Below are 17,869 nucleotides of genomic sequence, written 5' to 3' on the forward strand. Positions count from 1 at the left end.
CTGCTTCCTATTTCTGCCACGCCAATCTCCTGCCATTTTCTACAATCTCTCAAGGTGGTTGCATTTTCCTTGTGTACTGTTGCCATATGCCTTCCCACCCCAGTTTCCTAGGTTCTGTGGATTTTCTGAAATGTTCTGTGTGCATTTGGAGGCCAGGAGGTGGAGCCATAATGCAGCTTTTTAGGAAGTGATTATCTGAGGGCGACTGGGGAATTCGCACACTGCTGTGGATGCAGGGGACATGGGCCTCCAGGGCTGGTGTGGAGGAAGAGAGTGCAGATGGATCCATTTCAAGGTGCTTCCAGCAGCCAGTTTAGAAAAGGGAAATCCTTACGTTGGTCTTACAGAGCTTTAAAGCAAAAATAAATAAATAATCACCACCCAATACAAAAACAAACAAGATGAAAACTAATAAATAAAGTTATATCCTATAATTACTAACAGAAGGTGGTGTGCTTAACATATTTTCCCTCTTTACAGGTACATAAGCATATATGTAAGATCCATGGGAAACATGGGGATTTTCTTTATATGTCATCATTAAACCACACTTTAATCATTATTCTATACAGTGGAACCTTGGAAATCCATTCCGGAAGTCCGTTTGACTCCCGAAACCATTCGGAAATCAAGGTGGGGCTTCCGATTGGCTGCAGGAACCTCCTGCACTCGAGCAGAAGCTTTATCAGACGTTCAGCTTCCGAAAAAACGTTCAAAACCGGAACACTCACTTCCGGGTTTTTGGCATTCGGGAGCCGATTTGTTCATCAACTAAGGCTAAAACCAAGTTTTAACTGTACTTTAATCTCTTTCCCATAACTTGAGGAATGGCTTTCATAAAGATGACTGCATATGTCCCTGATATGTATATGAGCTAAAATCATGCCGGACTAAATAAAAATCACATATTTCAGCTTTGCCTATAGGTAATTAAAATTGGTAAGCCAATTTCTCTGCAATGGATACATGCCACAGCTCACTGGAGCAATATAAAGTCAAAAGTTCTACAGTTTCCTAGTTTTTAGTTATTACCCCATGAGCTGCCACCAACATAAATACTATGAGTTCCTCAGATAGATGTCACTTTCTCATTTTCTACCTTCCAAATTAGGCGTGGGGAAATCCCTATTTGGTCTGCACAGCCGGTCCTCACCACATGCACCTGCAATATCAGGTGTTTGGCAGGTGGGTGGGTTCTGTCTACCCTTCAAAATGGCCCGCCAAGGGTGTGGGAAGTCAGGATCTAGCCTGGTGTCCATATGCAGTTTTGGGGTGACCAAATATTAAGAGGGAACGTGACTAATGGCAAAGATGGAAACAGTAAATGGGGGGACACACAAAGCTCCGTTTTATACACAGCTGCTGAGAACCTGAATTACAGATCGGAGCAGAAGAGAATACAGAGTGACATAGAAAGAGATACAAGGGGAATTTTACAGCCTGTGCCCACTCTTAGCTTGACTTCTGCATTCAGCTTTCTGCAAAGTTCTAAAAGGCATTTTACTGCACAGGAAAACAAACTAGACTAAGAAAAGTCCTTGAAGCATAGAATAAGTAGGCTATTACTAGAAAGACGAATGTGTCATTCTGAAAAATAAGGTCTCACCAGAAGTTCAGGGTTATTGGCAACGATACACCATATACCAATTTTTCATCCATGTGATAAAATATCTCAGTGAGGAATATAGGGCTGCATAGGTTGGTTTCTACTGCTATGTCATAATAGCATTGCCAGCTTTGCTCTACACATGAGAGAAACATCTTCCTGCTTCTGGAAAATAGTCGCTGATACTCAGAGCTATTTCCATCATCACAGAATTCTAGAGTTAGGAGGACCCCTGAGGCCCACCTACTGCAGCTCACTGCTCTAAAACAATTATCAGGGCTGGGCAGCCGCCTGGAGCAAGTCAGGAACCGGGTACCAGGAACCCAGGTACCAGAGAATGAACCGGAAGACAGGAGCAGAACAAGGAAGGAGTCCAGACTAAAGAGCAATCAGAATCAGGGTGCCAAAGGGTAGGCCAAAACAGAGAATTCAAGATCAAAGAGCAAGATCAGATACACATTGGGACAATGCTATTTTTCTCGAAAAAAAGGTGCTGGAACTCATCTTGAACACCTCCCTCATGGCTCCAACCTGAGAGGTGCCAGAACTGAGTTCTGCCAAGTTCCAGCTGAAAAAAAACCCTGCATAGGAACATAGGTAGCTGCCTTTATACCAAGTCAGATCGTTGGCTCACCAAGATCTGTATCATCTATCTAGGGTTGACATATTTTGAAGAGCAAAAAAGAGGATGCTATGAGAACTCTCATTTTAAATACCACTATATGTAGCTTATGCCTATGTCTTCAACCTCCAGTTGTCTATGCCTATGCCTATGACTGTCTATGTCTATGTCTCAGACTCATCCAGAAAGTATAGCCAGAGACATTTTGGCAAATTTAAAAAATCCACCCAGACAGAAATGTTACCCCTGAAAAAGAGGACATGTCCTGGAAAAAGAGGACACATGGTAGGACACATGATTCCTCCATCAGAAATAGCGTACGGGCAGAATTTCCCAAAAAATCATTAAAAATGTCTGGGGAAACCCGGGCGTATGGCACCCCATGTCAGAAGCGTTGATTTTTTTTGGCAAATTTCCTTTAAAATAGTTCAAATAATAATATTTTTTTTTACATTTTGCAAAAAAAAAAGCTCAATTTTTTTTGTCTCCCCCCAGCTCATCAACTTTTGTGTCCGGATTTTCACTTTTTGAAATATGGCAACCTAACACATGGCAACACTCCTGACTGGTTGCAGCTTTCCAGGACTTCAGACAAGGGTCCCTTGGGATGCTGAGAACTGAATCTAGGACTGTCTGTTCGCAAAGCAGATGTTCTACCAGTGAGATACAACTTTCCCCAACACAAAACACACCAGATATCAGATAGACCTTGTTGCTCAAGCATCAAGGAGACAACAAGCCCTCTTATGTCCTTTCCCACTTAGAAGGAGCCAGTCAACCTGGCAGGTGGAACCAAGAAGGTTCTTCCCCAAGAGACTGCAGTTACGCACTTCACCATGTGAGGCCGTGGTCAGCAAGTCATGGAAGGAGTCTATCTACAGAAATGAGCCAGACATAAGCCAGTAGGTCAATACTTTCGTTCAAGCCTATATATCAAGACCTTTCTCCTTGTCTACAAAGCCAGACACTTTATCTAATCAGGAAACTAGAATGGTCCGGCATGATTTATTTTCAATAAATCCATTTTGACTGCAAGTAACTCACTTGAAATATTGGCTAATACTGTTCCAGTTGTATGTAACCAAAGGAGAGACAGAAAGTAGGACAATATTTTTGATTGCATGAGATTCAGAGCTGTTGGCAATAACGTATGTATGTTCAATCTTCTCATTCTGCTATCATTTCTTTATTTAGCTAGGTACTATACAAAATGTAGAATGTATTTGAGCTTTAAGGCTCTTGTTTCTGCTTTGCATTCTTGCGCGTGTGTGGTTTTTTTTAAAAAATATATCTGCATGCAAATATGATCCTATTTCTCCAATTTTAGTTTTTCTTCACCAAGGATGCAGTGAGGGGTGGATCGTGACTGCAGGTTTGCGATGTGTGCAGTTCAGAGGGGCCCAAGCTCACAACAGTATGCAGCTTGGCAACAATTCCTAGGATACCCATCCCTCCTCAACAGCAGGCAGGGAGAAGAGTAGAGTCTGAAGAATCACCTTACCCCATATATGCTCACTCAACCACCTTGATCTGCACTCTTACTAATGTTTGTTCTGCTCTTATAAGGAGCTGGTCTTTTGGTGTGACAGCAGTTGCACTCTGGAACTCCCTGCCCATTGACATTAAGCAGGTGCCTCTGCTTTCCTGTTTCTGCTGCCTGCTAAAACCTTTTTTCTTAATGATAAATTATTATTATTGTTATTATTGTTGTTGTTGTTGTTGTTGTTGTTGTTATTACCCTGCCTATCTGGCTGGGTTTCCCCAGTCACTCTGGGTGGCTCCCGACAGAATATTAAAAACACGGTAAAACATCAAACATTAAAAACTTCCCTAAATAGGGATACCTTCAGGTCAGATAGTTGCTTATTTCCTTGACATCGGAGGGAAGGGTGTTCCACAGGGCGGAGGCCACTACCGAGAAGGCTCTCTGCCTGGTTCCCTGTAACATAGCTGCCAAGTCTCCCGTATTCCCCGGGAAACCCCCGTTTTTCCAGCTGCCCCCAGCCAAAAAAACGGATTTTTTTGTTTTCCCCCGGTTTATTCTGGCACAGCGGCCATTTTGGAACTGGGCGGAGCATGCTCAGAAGCGACTTTTGATGCTGCTTTGCCTAGTTCCAAAATGGCTGCAGCGCGACTTCTGGTGCGGTGGCCATTTTGGAACAGGGCAGAGCAGCATCAAAAGTCGCTTCTGAGCATGCTCCGCCCAGTTCCAAAATGGCGGCAGCACTACTTCCGATCTGCTACTTCCGGTCCAGTCCCTTATTTCTCAGGCCGGAACTTGGCAGGTATGCCCTGTAACCTCACTTCTCGCAGTGAGGAAACCGCCAGAAGGCCCTCAGCTCTGGACCTCAGTGTCTGGGCTGAATGATGGGGGTGGAGTCGCTCCATCAGGTATATAGGACCGAGGCTGTTTAGGGCTTTAAAGGTCATCACCAACACTTTGAATTGTCCATAAGCAAGTCCATTCAAATATGTAAAGCTGACATCTATTTTAATGCGCAATTTTATTTCATAATGCATATTTTTAACGGCTGGTTTTATGTGTATTTTGATATTGTTTTTAGGTGAACACATTTTTAACTCTGACTTTTATCAATAATGTTAATGTATATTTTATTTTAGGTGATCCACTTGGATGATTTCGCATTGGAACAGTATATAATTATTTGTTAAATAAAGTAAAGTAAAATAAAAATAGAGTAGTCAGGTTGCGGGTGAAGCAGGGGCTGGAAAACTCCTGGTCTAGAGCTCCCTAAAACCTGTCAGCACCTCTGCTGTTCAATGGTTATCTGTTGCTTTGTACATCCAGTTTTAGATCCTGTTCCTTACCTTCCTTAAGATATATGCCTTCTCTACCTCCTGCTTATCTCCCTTCTCCAATTTCTCCTGCGGTCTTTGCATTCTTCTCATTCTCTGCTGCTTGTAAAGCCTCATATTTCTTCCTCAGTTTCCCATCTTCTCACTTCTTCCTCTTATTGTTTCCTGTCTGTGCAACTCTTTGCTAGCCAAGATTAATTCAGTTCTCCCGCTTTAAAAAATGCTTATGTTGTATTACGACTAATTTCTTCCATTCAGTCTCTGCCTAATTGTGTTTGTTTTCCTTTCCTTGTGGTCCTCAGCTTCTTTCAAAATTATGCTTTTGGTACATTGGAACATCAAAAGAGCCGGCTGCTATTCAGAAGCATAGCCATTGTGCCTAAAAGTAGGACATCCAAACTGTGAATTCTCTTAGGCTGCTTCTTATCTACCCAGGTACTCTGTGCAAAGTGGGAATGATAGTATAGTTAAGGCAGTGGATCCCCTGCAGATCTCAGGGTCCAGGCAAATGCCCAGCCTTGCCAACTTCTGGAGCCAACCCTGCGTGCATATTTTATAGCCTGGTTTCCATACCCCAATAAAAAAACCAAATTGAGAATCAGATCCTGCTATTTAATAGATCTGCGGTCAACCTGAAGCATCTCTGGAAATTATATAGCATGCCTTGCTGGTACTTGAAGGAAAAACCATGCTTGCTTCCATCACTCTTCCGACCACGTTTGAACAAATGCTGGTATTCAGAACTCAGCTATCGTATTCATTTGTTGGGGACAAAGTGTGTATCAAAGCCATCTCTCTGGGTAACATTATCTGGGTCTCTCTTTGAAATCCCCAAAGCAACTGTTAATAGCTCAGTTACAGGAAAAGCGATACTGTTTGCGTCGCCCTTGTGAAGGGGCCGGTTGCTTAGCGTCGTGGTATATTTTCTGAAAACAGTTGGCAGAGTGATCGGCCTCGCTCAGCTAAACGAATTAAGTAATCGCACAATATCGCAAGGAATATGAGTGAGGAATTTCCATATTATGGCTCTCGATACTCCCACCTCACATGCAAACCCAACGCTTTGGCTGAGCAAGCAGTAACTTGATCTCAAATGGAGCCCTTATTAAGCAGATGCAGTGAAATGATGCAGAGTTTTAGGTTGCATTTGTCAACTCAATGCTTTTTATTACCGCTCATTAGGGCAAGGGATACCTTGGTGCTGAGGATTCATTAGCCAAGCATTGACCCTTGGAGGCGCAGTAATTAAACGGTTCTGGAGACTAAGTATGGGAGCCAGGCCACACACAGCAGGCTGGGAAAAGTCAGCTGCTTCTCCAGCCGAGAGTGATTTTTGCATAAGAGACTGGTGAAGAAATAGAGACACTGGTGATTGAGATGCAGAAGGCCACGATATTCATATTCTTCTGGGGAAGAGGAAATTGCTTCTCTGTTGTGTTCTCTATGCATTTGGACACCTCTTCAGACGTTTCAACCAAATTTTGCATGATGGCTCCTGAGATCAAGGGGCAGGTTGTTTTCTGTGTTTCGGTACCATTGGGTGCCACGTTGAATCAAGATGGCAGACTGACCTTTTCAAAACTGTACTGATTTTTTTCTTCTGACCAACACCAGGTACAAGGACACCAGTAAATATGTTAAGGTGAATGTAACTCTTCTCCCAACAGAATATTTTCCTGCAAATTAAAGTAATTTAGACAGAATGTTTGTGTCACATTGCTTCACAAGCAAGTGATTCAAAGGCCAATAGACATATGGGCTGAAATACCAGGCAGAGTTAAGTGCAGTTCACTCAGTCAATCATAGAATTGTAAAGTTGGAATCTCTCCGATTCCGCCAATTCCAAGGGTCATCTAGTTCAACCCCCTGCAATGCAGGATTCTCATCTAAAGGCAAGCAAGTACAGTCATACCTCGGTTTAAGTACGCTTCGGTTTGAGTACTTTCAGTTGAAGTACTCCGTGGACCCATCTGGAATGGATTAATCCACTTTCCATTACTTTCAATGGGAAAGTTTGCTTCGGGTTAAGTACGGACTTCCAGAACCAATTACATTCATACTTCAGGTTAGTACGCTTCAGGTTGAGTACTCCGCGGACCCGTCTGGAATGGATTAATCCACTTTCCATTACTTTCAATAGGAAATTTCGCTTCAGGTTAAGTACGCTTCAGGTTAAGTACAGACTTCTGGAACCAATGTGTTTGTAAACCGAGGTACCACTGTACGGTATGTTGCGTTTCAGAGTTAAAGCCATGCTCAAGGTGACTTATAACTTTGTAAAAATTACGTAACTACAAACATAACAAAAGTGGTTATAATGGAAGGAAGAACTCCCTACTAAAGAAGAATGGTTGATAAAGATGATGGACTATGCTGGAATGGCGAAAATGACAGGGAAGATCAGGAATCAAGAAGACAATAAATTTAATAAAGAATGGGGGAAAATTATAAGTTACCTTGGAGAACACTGTAAACAATTAAAAACATTGGCAGGTTTTTAACAACACTTGTAATGTAACAAGAACTGTGGTAAGAACTGAGCTTTAAGGAAATATAGAGAATATTATATGATGCTGTTGAAAAAGAATAACTATGGAACCTATGGAGGGGTGGAGGGAAGTCTAGGGATACAGATAATTCTATTTGTATATGATTATGATTTACATCGGGACCAGGTGGTGCTGTGGGTTAAACCACTGAGCCTAGGGCTTGCTGATCAGAAGGTCAGCAGTTCAAATCCCTGTGACGGGGTGAGCTCCCGTTGCTCAGTCCCAGCTCCTGCCAACCTACCAGTTCGAAAGCACGTCAAAATGCAAGTAGATAAATAGGAACCACTACAGCGGGAAGGTAAACGGCGTTTCCATGTGGTGCTCTGGTTCGCCAGAAGCGGAATTGTCATGCTGGCCACATGACCTGGAAGCTATACGCCGGCTCCCTCGGCCAATAATGCGAGATGAGCGCGCAACCAAAGAGTCGGTCACGACTGGACCTAATGGTCAGGGGTCCCTTTACCTTTACCTATGATTTACATATGAATATAAATGTTAAATGCAAAACTGAATTATTATTTTAAAGGGGTAATAAACAATAAGCATAATGGGGACGACAGAGGATGAGATGGTTGGACAGTGTTCTCGAAGCTACGAACATGAGTTTGACCAAACTGCGGGAGGCAGTGGAAGACAGGAGTGCCTGGCGTGCTCTGGTCCATGGGGTCACGAAGAGTCGGACACGACTAAACGACTAAACAACAACAAAACATCAAAAAGTACACAAGCAAATTGAACCATTGTTGTTTAGTTGTTCAGTCGTGTCTGACTCTTTATGACCCCATGGACCACAGCACGCCAGGCACTCCTGTCTTCCACTGCCTCCCGCAGTTTGGTCAGACTCATGTTCGTAGCTTCGAGAACACTGTCCAACCATCTCGTCCTCTGTCATCCCCTTCTCCTAGTGCCCTCAATCTTTCCCAACATCAGGGTCTTTTCCAGGGACTCTTCTCTCCTCATGAGGTGGCCAAAGTACTGCAGCCTCAGCTTCAGGATCTGTCCTGAACAAAAATTGAACAATAACACACACACATTATTATTATTTATTAAACTATGTGTAAATCACCTTGAGACAGTAGTTTAGAAGGTGATTTCTGAATCAGTAGTAGTAATAATATAATTGGCATTGGAGGTTGCTAGAAATCTTAAGTGGGTGCTTATGTTCTCAGATCTTGCTTGCGGGCTTCCCCTAGGCATCGGGTTGGCCACTGAGAACAGGATGCAGGACCGGATGAGTATTTGACCTGACCCAGCAGGCTTCTTAATTTTTTTTTTTTTATGTTCATTCAAACGTTATGGCCTGGATTCTGCTAAAGCAGGTCTTTCTTGCCAGCGTCTTCCTTCTGAGCCTTCTGAGCCCCTCTCCGATTCCGCCAATTCCGAGGGTCAGGAGGATCCTTGGGAATGGTTTGGAATATGGCACAGGAAGCGAGTCAGTGGAAATCACAAAAACAATCCCTCCTTGTGCAGCCAGGAGTCCCATATGACATCATTAGTTTACAGAATGTGAATTAAGGTGCTTTTTAAAATGTTTTAAACTTTTCTTTTAAAAAGAACCACTTTAATGATATTTTTAATGATGTGTTTGCCACCCTGGGCTCCTTTGGGAGGAAGGGTGAGATCTTAATCAAATAAGTATAAATAAAAATAGTTTATTTTGCAGCAGTGGGATTGAATGGTTGCTGAGAGGCGGCAGTTGAGGGAAAGGAGGATCCGAACGGAGCTGGTCACTCAGCAGAATTGATTTGGTGGACTCTGCTGTCTCCTCTCCTGTCTCCCCCTTGAGGGAAAGGGGGAGTCAAAATGAGGTGGACACTCAGCAGAAAGGAGGGATAGGACTCTGTAGTCACATCTCTGCCTCTGTTTTAAGAAGCAATGCCCAGTTATGAAGAAAGTGACTAGAAATCATTTTTCTCTGCCGAGATGAGCATTTATGGCCAACTGATGAAACTGACGATAGATTCAGGGAAGAGAAAAGAAAGTGCTCATTGATACAGCCGGTAATTAATATTATGAGATTTGTTGCCCCAAGTTGTGATGATGATCACCAGCTTAGAGGGCTTTAAAAAGCTTAAAATATCAGTAACAAAGTAGCAAATAAGACTACAGCAAAATATCATACGAAAGTTTTTTAAAAAATAATAATAAAAGCAAACATTGTTTAAATCAGACATTTCCGCTGAGGAGCCATAAAGCTCATTGGAACAGCTATGTTTCCACGACTTGCTCAAAAGATAGGCAGGGGTGGAGTTGGGGTTAGACAAATTAACAGAGGTCTGTTAATGACGTGTCCATGTGTGTGTCCTCCCCAACTTGAACATCCAGGTTCAGAAAAGATGCTACTGAATGCCAGTTTCTGGGAAGAGGACAAAAGCAGAGAAGGACAAGGTTCCCCATAGGCAGTGTTTTTTTCTTTAAAATGTTTAGGGTGACTCTCATTTTCCTACTCATATTGAAATACTGCCCCTCAATGAGGCCAAACTTAGATTCACAAAATGTTTAGGGGTATGTGTACCCCTGTGCCCCCCCCCGAAAAAAGCCCTGCCCATAGGTATCTGGTTGACCACTGTGAGAACAGATTATTGGACTAGATGGGCCTTTGCTGGATCCAGCAGGGCCCTTGTTGTGTTTTTAATTACGTACCCAATATGGCATATCTGGTGGGAACATCCAAGTGCAGGATTTGCTTGTTGCGGCAAACTTCACCGCTGGAATGTTCATGGCCAGTGATCTGAAAAGGCCGCTAACGATTCCAAAGAAAATTCTTTTCTTTTCTTTCTTTCTTTCTTTCTTTCTTTCTTTCTTTCTTTCTTTCTTTCTTTCTTTCTTTCTTTTCTTTACATTTGATCAAATATTCATGGAAATATTCTTTACATTTGATCAAATATTCATGGAAATATGGCTGTGTGGTATTTGCTCAACCCAAGTTCATCAACAAGCCACTTTTCCATGCACATCTGTCTAATTTTCCTTGGTCTGGTCTCAAGGGAGAGTAAGCACTCTTAAGTTATGGCTAAATAAAATATCAACGTGTCAAAACTGGATCACTCCAGACATCCTCCTTTCAAGTGTTTGCGGGTACAAATCAACCCAGCCTCAACTATTTGTATAGGTGGTGGGCAGCAATTGCCAGACTATCTCCTGCTATTGTGGAGGTGACCTGGAGGCATGCCTTTTACCCTGGTTCCCCACCCCCACCCCACCCCCTGCTGCCCCGTTCTCTGGCACCACGGACCAAACATTCTAATATGCCATATTATTTATGGGCTCGTAATTATTTAGCATCTGTATGTCAACATTACAATACCTCTGTTGGCTGTAAAGGAGCAAAATCTTTCTTTAATTAACATGACACGGCCCGTGTCAACTTTCCTTGGTCCTAGCCTTTTAAAATTGAGTTGGGAGTTTGGATTCCAAGCCAAATACCTGTGTTTTAAGCAAAGACTAAAAAGACAGAGTTCTCATTCACTAAAACTAGTCTTGGAAGCCAATAATTTTATGTGTTTTAAGGAGGTTTATGCTATACTGGGGCATTTACAATGGAATTCATTGAATGGGAGACCACAGTGGCTCTCTCTCTCTCTCTCTCTCTCTCTCTCTCTCTCTCTCTCTGTGTGTGTGTGTGTGTGTGTGTACACAGGTACAGTTTAATAAGGAGGAAGCATCAAATAATTCCAGTTGTCTGTCCCCTCCAACAGCTTCAGATGCATCAGCGGTGCTTCAAGACATGCACAGACTCATAAAAAAAGGCTTGGTAATAAAAATGCACCACTTTGTTTATGCAACACATTTCTTCTTTGAGGAAGAAGCAATGACACATTGCTAAGCGTTCAAGAAACAAACTGAACCGCCATTGAATTTAATTACCCGACCACCCTGTGAGTTCCATGAGCCAAATCCAGTTCTAAAGTCAGCAGCTATAACTCCCACTGGGAATGGCACCCGCTTTGCCAAGGCTAAATATGGCCTCGGTTTTTTTCTATGTTCCTTAAGTGCCAAGGCTTTTGCTATATCATAATTGACAGCTACCCTGGGCTCACCGCATGGAGCTGTTGGTTTTTCCATGCACAAAGAGCAACCTTATACTTTTTGGTTAGACGACTTTTGCTTTAGATGAAAGGAAACACCCCAAGATGAAATTGGAGAAATTGGCTGGCTGGGTTAGAAAAGCGATGGCAATACAGGGCCAAATGTATTCCAAAATATTCCCCCAAATAGAAGAGACCCTTGCACTTAAATTTGGCACAGAGTTGGGCACGCTGAAGCCCAATGCAGTCAGGGAGCTCAAATACGTTTAGCTCTGTGTTGAACTGTAGCCGTCATTTGGAAAGAATTTCCATTATGTCCAGTGGGACATGCTTCTATATAATGGCTACTACGACCTAGAGCTGGTGCCCATTAGGAATGGTAGGGTGGAAGGAAGGGAGACCAACAGTAGGGGGAACCAGAGTCAATGGCAGGTGGAGCCAGAAACAATGGCAAGCAGAGCCAATCAATTCAAGTTTCATCCCCATTCTCCCCCTCACTGAATTCTGGAAGGGCGACGCAGAGACAAAGGAGGAAGGTGATAGGCAGTGCCTACGGGAGCAACACAGGGTGTTGCAACTATTACATAGTGAATTGAGCAAAACAGAAAGCAACACATGGGGAGATGCCAAATTTTGGCCTTGCACAGGTCACCACTGAAATCAGAAAAACCAGGGTCCACCTCTGACACGGAACTGCCAATGTCAACTTTACAGGGTTTTCTGTGTTGATAAAGTCAGTGCAGAAAGGCTGATTCCGTCAGCTTCTCTCATTTATTTATTTTTATTCACATCAATCTGTTCCAGAAGATCTCTGACCCTCTGGAGGAGAAGTGATGGGGGATGCAGGGGGAAAAGAGAGGAAGGGAGAGTCCCGTTTGTGTGAGTGAAAGTTTCATGCACCAATGGGACACCCAGATTGGATATCACTCTCATCCTCTTTTGCAAAATTCACAAAGCATCCGTGTTATCTCAAATGTGTGCTTGTCACATCTGGCCAATGTAAGAGAGTCATCAAGGATACGTTCAGGGTTATTTAAAAAAATCTTTAACTGATATAGTAAAGAATGCTCTGCTGTGCCTGACATAAGAAGAGCCTGCTTTTAAAAATATATATATATTGAATTTTATAACAATAATGATACACATCTCATTCATCATGTTATTTACAATTATTCTCCCTCCCCTCCTCTGGACTTCCCTCAACCCCCCCCCCCTGCTGAGTTATTTAGTTTTATTTATCATATCCTGCTTTTCCTACACAAAAATAAAATCCCTTATCATTTCTCTAAAATATCTGTTACTCAAATGAAGTTGTGAAAGTTTATTCAAATCCTGCCAGTGAGTCCAGTCCATTCTGTTGTTTTTGCAAATAAACTGTAAATGGCTCCCCGACCCTTTGGAAGTCCTTTTTGTCCTTCTCTCATAGTTTGTCTGTTAGCTTAGCCAATTCTGCATAGTTCATCAGCTTTTCTTGCCATTGTTCCTTTGATGGTATTTCTTCCATCTTCCAATATTGTGCAATCAAGATTCTTGCCGCTGTTGTAACATACATAAATAATGTCCATTTTTCTTTTGGTAGCTCTTGATTTGAGATACCTAACAAAAGGCTTCAGGGTGTTTGACAAAATTCATTTTAAACATTTTTTTTCAATTCATTGTATATCATTCCCCAATATTTTTAATGCATTTGCATTCCCACCACATATGATAAAATGTTCCTTCCTTTTCCTTACATCTCCAACATCTGTTATTTTCTTTCCTAAACATCTTTGCCATTTTCACTGGTGTGATATACCATCTGTACATCATTTTCATGTAATTCTCTCTTAATAGGATGCAATCTATTAATTTTATATCAACTTTCCATAATTTTTCCCAACTTTCAAATTGGATGTTGTGTCCCACATCCTGAGCCCATTTAATAATAACTGATTTAACCTCTTCATCTTTGGTTTCCCACTCTAATAAAATACTATATGCTTTTTTTATAAAAAAAAACCACACAACAATTTAACATTCTCTTCCACTATTTCTTTTTAAAATCTGGAGATTGTATAACTAAACTCCTTTTTATTGTGTTCCTTAAAAATTTCATTTAATTGCCTATGGTGTAGCCAACTTTGTAAATAGACTTTCAGCTCATCATACTCTTTTACCATCTTCTTCTGTTAATAAGTCTCTATATGTCAACCAGCTTACTTTTTTGGTCGACTTAAGTGAAAATGCTTCAGTGGGTGACAGCCACCATGGTGTTTTCCGCTCCAACAGATCTTTATATTTCCCCCACACTCTTATTAATGACTTTCTTATTATATGGTTTGAAAAACCTTTTTGTATTTTCCCTTTCCCATACCATAAATATGAGTGCCAGCAAAATCTATTGTCGTGTCCTTCTAATTCTAACTCTTCTTCTTTTTCCAATTTTATCCAATCCCATATCCAAACAAGACATGCTGCTTCAAAATACAATTTCAAATCTGGGAGAGAAAAGCCTCTTAAGTCTGTTAGTATCTTACGTTTTATCCTTGGTCTTTTCCCATTCCAGATAAAATTTGAAATATCTTTTTGCCATTTTTTGAAGGATATATTGTTATTTATCACCGGGATCATCTGAAATAGAAATAGTATCTTTGGCAGAGCACTCATCTTTATTGCTGCAATTTTCCCTGACAGGGAAAGATTAATCCTTCCCCAGATTTCTAGATTTCTTTTAATTTCATTCCATATTTTCTTAAAATTATCTTTTTATATATTTATCTTTCTTGTTGATAACCATATTCCAAGGTCAGCTGCTTCTCAAGCCGAGAGTGATTTTTATGGTAGGTACTTAACTTACCTGGTCAGGCACTCTGCTGTGCCTGACATAAGAAGAGCCTGCTGGATCAGGCCAACGGCCCACCTAATCGAGCATCCTGGTCTCAAATGCCTGTGGGGAAGCCGGATGTCGGACCTGAGCACAAGAGCACTCTCCCTCCAGTGCTTTCTGGCAAATGGTATTCAGAAACATTGCTACTTCCAACTATGGAGGCAGAACATAGCCATTGTGGCAAGCAGCCATCAATAGCCCTCTCCTCCATGAAAACCTCAATAAGCTTCTCTGCTTCCTTTTTAGTGCATTTTTCTTATTTAATTTAACAGAAACCAAAGAGGACAAGCTCATATGATGACATACCTGCCCTGCAAGAGAGTTTGAAATTTATATCTCTAGGTTTCTGCTAGCTAACCTGAAAACTGGCTGGAGCAAAGCCCGTTCCATGAGTCCAAATGGATTCACATCCAACTGCATCAGCTCAACTAGTTGGTGGCGGAAAGAGGCTGCAAGTCATTAGCTCATTACCATTTCTGGCACATAGGGAGAGATCCAATATGGTTGAAAGTGGCTGTGTTTTAAATATAACCATTCTGCTCCCCTGGGTAGATTCTGTTTCTATTGCTGTTTCTAAGATGGTGGTGGGGTGGGTGTGACACATGGCAATTCGCTCCATCCTCCCAGATTTCTTGTCTGTTCTGCTTAAAATAGTTTTGTGGAGGGAGGGCAAGGCAGCTACCGATGCCTGTCTGTTACGCTTTAGCAACGAAGGCTTGCTCTCGTCGGGGAAGCACTATGAGGTGTAAACCTTGTTATAACTACAACAGAAGCTCCAGAAGGCCTCCATTTTCTGAGGAGATAGGCAGCAAGTGTTTTCTCACAGCAGTTTAACCCTGGAGGTATGTTATTTCCCCTGGAGGGAAAATAAAGCGGTACCTCTGGTTATGAACTTAATTTGTTCCGGAGGTCCATTCTTAACCTGAAACCGTTCTTAACCTGAGGTACCACTTTAGCTAATGGGGCCTCCCGCTGCTGCCATGCTGCCGCCTCACGATTTCTCTTCTCATCCTGAGGTAAAGTTCTTAACCCAAGGTACTACTTCCAGGTTAGCGGAGTCTGTAACCCAAAGTGTTTGTAACCCAAGGTACCACTGTAAGTCAGCTTCAGGGTTTGGTGTACTCGCCCACCCCCGGGGGCAAGTTGGGGAAGAGGAAGGTTTGGTATCCAGCAGTTCAAAAACCTCCCTTGGTCTGTAACCCACCCAACTCCAAAAACAGACTCCTTATTAGCCCCTCTGCCCTTGGGCATGGATAGCAGAGAAGCAAATGCAGTGAAAGGCAAACTTCCTTCTCTGTGGGAATGCTTTGAAACAGTATGCTTTGAAACAGGGATGGGCAACCTGTGTTGTTGGACTACAATTCCTATCGGCCCCAGCCAGCACGGCTGATTGTCAAGGATGATGGGGGCTGCTTTAACATTCCTGCAGGAGGAATGCTAGGCAACCAACAAGTTAGCAAAAATATGTGTGGGTCTCTTGGATATCCCATGCAAGTAGTCTGTTTGGAAGTTGGAAGGCAAATTTGTAGCAACCCTTCTATAGAACTATTACAAATTTTTCCAAGGTGGTGGCAATGTTATGAAACTGTACACCAGGCATACCAATAAAACATCATTAAAATATTATCCTTCAGGTTTAATAGCCTGAGAAAATAAGATCTTGAACCTGGGACACCACCTCTCTGAAGGCCCCTGACTGCTTGCCATGGTCTAGTCTTTTGCTGTTTCGTGGCCAAGCACAGATAATTATTGAAAAGGCTCATAAAAAATAACGGGCCTCCACCAACAAGTGTGTTCACGTCCCTTGACAAGGTCACCTTGTATTTTGAGAATCTGGTGGCCTCTGATAGACAGCAATATGGTAAGTATGTTCTGAAATATGGCCAGTAGGTGTCCCTCTTTTCACAAGTACCTTTATTCCTTGATCACATGGTGTTGCAGAGCCCATAACAGATTGCACCATCGTAAAACCCTTCTGAATGCCCAACGCAATACCAGTAGGCTTTATCCTGTCAATAAGGTATATGTGAAAAGGGAAAGAGAGACTTTTTGGTTACTTTGCTTTGGGGGATACTAACACCCTCTCAATGACTATAGTGGAAACATAAAATGCTCTCAGTTTACTTCAGGGTGATTATGAACCCAGGAGATATGTTTTTCCAGTGTGAATCTTTTTAGTTAAGGCCAACGGAGACATTAGATAGATATCAGAAATAGTCTTGTGGCACCTTAAAGAGCAAGAATTGTATCATGGCATAAGCCACAAGACCATCAGACAATCCCATCCAAACGCTGGGTAATATTAAACTAGCCTTTACTGAGAGCAGACCTATTGAAAATAATCACTATGAATAAGATGGATCCATTAATCATAATGGGTCTCCTCGGCACACATTCCAGTTTGTCAATATCCTTCTTAAATTGTGCCCGGAACAGTACACAGTACTTCAGGTGTGGTCTGACCAAGGCAGAATACAGCAGGACTATGACTTCCCTTGATTGGTACACTATACTTCTGTTCATGCAGCCTAGAATAGCATTAGCTTTTTTGCTGCTGCATCACATTGTTGACTCATGTTGAGCTTGTGGTCTATTAAGTCTATTAAGTCCCCTAGATCCTTTTTACATGGACCACTGGCAAGCCAACTGCTCCCCATCTTATATTTGTGCAGCTGGTTCTTACATTTGTCCCTATTGAAATTCATTTTGTTCATTTTGGCCCTGTTCTCCAATCCATTAAGGTCATCTTGAATCCTGATGCTGTCTTCTGTGGCATTAACTTCCCCTCCCAGTTTGATGTCATCTAAACATTTGATGAGCATCCCCTTCATATAAAGAGGTTGAACAACAACGGGCCTTGTGGTCACTATTTTCCAGCATGATGAGGGACCATTAGTGGTTTGGTCAGTCAACCAGTGCATCATAAGGCCTTCTTAGCACCTCCAGTATTTATAACTCCTACTTTCAGCAATGTACAAAAGCTCATTTTCTCTGAGGTGCGAAACACGCCTGACACGATCCATTTAAAACTCTTTAAAACCTCAAACCAGGGAATGGGGTGAGATGTTGAATGCATAGGATTACTATTTCAAATTTCTTGTATATGTGTGCGTTGTTCTTCTCCTCCATAAAATTCCTTGAAGATTAAATAGATGGAAATCTGATTGGCAAATTCCAAAGAGTTTGAAGGGAACAAGATGAAAAAGGACAAGGCATTGAACTTGGAAAACAGCTACTGAGCACGTGCAAAAGCTACTCTTTTTTTCCAAATAAATTTCATAAAGAGTTTTATTACTTGCCTAAATCATGAGCCATGCAAGTGACTTATCCAAAGCTATAAAAATGAGTACTTCTTCTGTTACCTTTATGGGAAATCTAGGA

The sequence above is a fragment of the Zootoca vivipara genome, chromosome 3 (assembly GCF_965207765.1).
Source record: "Zootoca vivipara chromosome 3, rZooViv2.hap1.1, whole genome shotgun sequence".
NCBI classification, from domain to species: Eukaryota; Metazoa; Chordata; class Lepidosauria; order Squamata; family Lacertidae; genus Zootoca; species Zootoca vivipara.